The sequence below is a fragment of the Microtus ochrogaster genome, chromosome 21 (genome assembly GCF_000317375.1).
Source record: "Microtus ochrogaster isolate Prairie Vole_2 chromosome 21, MicOch1.0, whole genome shotgun sequence".
Classification (NCBI taxonomy): Eukaryota; Metazoa; Chordata; class Mammalia; order Rodentia; family Cricetidae; genus Microtus; species Microtus ochrogaster.
In genome coordinates, this window is record NC_022022.1 from 10,753,610 (window position 1) to 10,757,544 (window position 3,935).

Here is a 3,935-nt window from a genome sequence, read left to right on the forward strand (position 1 = left end):
TGGAGCCTGTCCTGGAACTAGCTCTTGTAGACCAGGCTGGTCTCGAACTCACAGAGATCTGCCTGTCTCTGCCTCCCGAGTGCTGGGATTAAAGGTGTGCACCACCACCGCCCGGCTAAGAGTGTCATTCTTATTATGTTACTATCAACATGACTTATAATTGGCATGTTAAGTTGGGCGGTGGCAGCAGTATGTTAAGGAATAAAAATATTTGAATTGTAGTGTTCTAGAACAAAATTATAATTACTTACATCAATTTTATTGCTTTTGTTTCTTCTCATGATGTAGCCTTGGCTGGTAAACCAGGCTGACTTTGAGCTCACAGAGATGTGCTTCTGCCTCCTAAGTGCTGGGACTGACAGCATGCATGACCACACCTGGTTTGTTTTCACTTCTTTTGAAACAGAGTCTTTGAGGCTCAGTCTGGTCTCAAACCCAGTGTGAAGATGAGGCTGCCCTTGACTTCCTGGTCTTCTGGCTTCAGCCTCCCTGGTGGTGGGATGTGTTCCTGGTGTGTACTGGTGTGTACCACCGTCAGTCTCAGTTGGCTTAGGGGACATTTTCCTCTAGTTTCCTCTAGTGTCTGAAACCGTGGGTGTGGACCTCTTTTCCGTCCTCTAGCAGTAGGTGTCACAAAAGAACTCCACTTTTTAACTTACCCACGTAAGAATGACATACTGTCCCAGCAAAAGTCCTTAAAAGGTTGAGTAAATTAAACTTTATATGAAAAAATAAAAGGGCTCGCCCCACTGACTTAATTTTTCTCATCTGATGGAAAACTGACCAAAAACCAAAGCACCTGCTATATGCTATACTCAAGAAAACCTATAATCCAGGTGTAATGCATGCACCTGATCACAGCACCTGAAGGCAGAAGAAGGTGGATTTTGTGAGTTTGAGCCCAGGCTGTTCCAGGATAGATAGAGCTACAAAGAGAGATCCAGTCTCAAACAAGCAAAGAAAACCTACAGGGGCTGAAGAAATGGCTCAGTAGTTCAAAGCACCTGCTGGACTCAGGTTCTACCCACATGGGTCCAGGATCAGGGGTTATGATTCCCTCTCTAGTCCTCTTTGGGCATCAAGCATGCACTTGGTTCAAAAACATACATATGCAGGGAAAACACCAATACACACTTTTTAAATTTGTAATAGAATTCGTCTACACATGTAAGCAATTGTGTTGTTCGTGTATTTGGCTCTTATAAAGCAAATTACTTTTGATTTTCAGATCCCAGAGCTCAGGTGCTTACTGATAACTGCAGGGACAAAAAGCAAGGGCCATAGCCAGTTTCCTTGTCTAAGTTTCTTTTTTTTTTTTTTTTTGGTTTTTCGAGACAGGGTTTCTCTGTGGCTTTGGAGCCTGTCCTGGAACTAGCTCCTTTAGACCAGGCTGGTCTCGAACTCACAGAGATCCGCCTGCCTCTGCCTCCCGAGTGCTGGGATTAAAGGCGTGCGCCACCATCGCCCGGCCTTGTCTAAGTTTCTAAGAACATAAAAATGAGTCTGATAAATGAGCAAAAGGAATTAATCCATTTTTTCTTGAGCGTTGTTCCGTCCTTAGACAAAATATCTCCCCTAAATTCATGATTACTCCATTGTACAGATGATTTTCCAAGTTTCATCTTCAAGGTATATTGCTTAAGAAATAATAAAAAATTGTTATTTTTTTTCAGTTGACTTCAAAATTCACCTTTTAAAAAATCATTATCTCAAAATATAGTGATCTTCTGGCTAGGAAAGACACTTCCACTTATGTGTTATAACTGTAGAAAGAATAACCAAAGAAAAAAATTTCAAATCATATTACTCTTACTTTTTTTCTTTTGTTTCTTTTTAATTTTTGCTTGTTTTTGCTTTTGAGACAGTCTTAGTCTGTAGCAGACCAGGTTGCCCTGAACTTCAATATATCTCAGGCTGTCCTTAGTCCTGCCTGAGCCTCTCTTGAAGAGTAAGTACCATGATCTTGTGGCAAAGATACCCCACTACCATCCCTCTGAGAAAAGGTATTTTTCTGTAACTCACAATCCTTCTGCCTTAGAAGCTAAAACTTATAACCCTGGGTTTAGTATATCTTACACTTTGTGTTAAATACAAATTGATAAAGAAATTGGGGCATGGTCAGAGTAAGGTGAAGTGACCATTTAAGGCATAAAGCCTCCTGTAACTCTAGAAATCACATAATTATCTTATTTTATCTACGTGAATTACACCAACAAAATACAGTGCCACTATTATGTCTAACATTTCCCTTTGCTGTGATGTTTCTGAGTGTGTGCTTCCAGACCTAATTCTTTCAGTCCAGTTTCACATGACTTTGCACAAGAGCCCAAGTCATTTCCTTTGTAAAGTTAGATGAGAATTTCTAAACTGCATAGCCAAGGAAAGGATAAAATATGTATTTAAGAAATAGGCAAATAGAGGCAGGCGGATCTCTGTGAGTTCGAGGCCAGCCTGGTCTACAAGAGGTAGTTCCAGGACAGGCTCCAAAACCACAGAGAAACCCTGTTTGGAAAACCAAAATAAATAAATAAATAAATAAATAAATAAATAAATAAATAAATAAATAAATAAATAAATAAATAAAAGAAATAGGCAAATAAAACAAAACAGTTATTTTGAAATGTTTGCATTCTATACTTCTCTAGGAGGGCATTGGGTTTGATTTGTTTAGTGTGTGTGTGTGTGTGTGTGTGTGTGTGAGAGAGAGAGAGAGAGAGAGAGAGAGACACATTCAACAGACAGACAGACAGAGACAGAGACACAGAGAAAGAGAGTCTCACATACTCTTTGGCATGCTTGAAATTTGTTATGTAGCCTTAACTCTGATCCGCCAGATCTGGAGTGCTGGGATTAGAAGCATGCACCACTGTACCCAGCTCCCAATTTCTTTTTTCTTTTGTTTTTTGAGACAGGGTTTCTCTATAACTTTGGAGCCTCTCCTGGAACTCGCCCTGTATAACAAACTGGCCTCAAACTCACAGAGATTCGCCTGTTTCTGTCTCCCAGGTGCTGGGGTTAAAGGCCTGGACCACCACCGCCTGGCCTTGAATCTTGGTTGAATAGGAGATATACTATTTCTTTTTTTTTGGGGGGGGTTGGTTTTATGGTTTTTTGAGACAGGGTTTCTCTGTAGCTTTTGGAGCCTGTCCTGGAATTAGCTCTTGTCGATCACACTGGCTTTGAACCTCAAACTCACAGAGATCTGCCTGCCTCTGCCTCCAAGTGCTGGGATTAAAAGAATGTGCCACCACTGCCCAGCTCAGCTCCCAATTTCTAACACCTTCCCTGCTATCCGATGGACAACTGCCCAGTTCTATTCCTTCAAGCCTTTCAAAGATGTCTAGGTTAGGCACAGTCAGCAACCAGGGATGTAAAATGACTGGCAGCAGTCCTGTCCTGAAGTACCTCTCACTATGTGGTACGAACCAATAATTATGATAGAGTATATGTGCTTAGAAAAGTACAGCAAGACATCAAAGAGGGCACTGAGGTGGTGTTAATCCCATAAGTCTCCAGAATAAGACTACCATAATTTAAAGCCAAATTTGAAGCAAGCTTTAATTAAATACTGGCCAGGTAGATGGACTCTGGCCAGGTCCATCTTTGGTTCCCCAGAAAAATGACCCTAGCTAGGTTGTAGCTGTCTAGGTATTTCCCATCAGGTCCAATTAGGGACAAGCGTACCTTCTGACACACATTTCCTGCCTGTGAACCTCTCACCCACAAAAGTGCATCCAGTGCAGATGGGTATCGGCAAAATTTTTTAGGGGAGTGAAAAACATGTGGCTTGTTATCCCCCATAAACAACAGCCTCTAGCATTTCAGGAACTGTCTGCCCTTGGCCAAGAGGCTTGCAGATCAGAGGCATTTTTGTTTTATGGATCTCTTAGGCTTAGTAATTAAAACCTTTGTTTGTTTGTTTGTTTGTTTTTGAG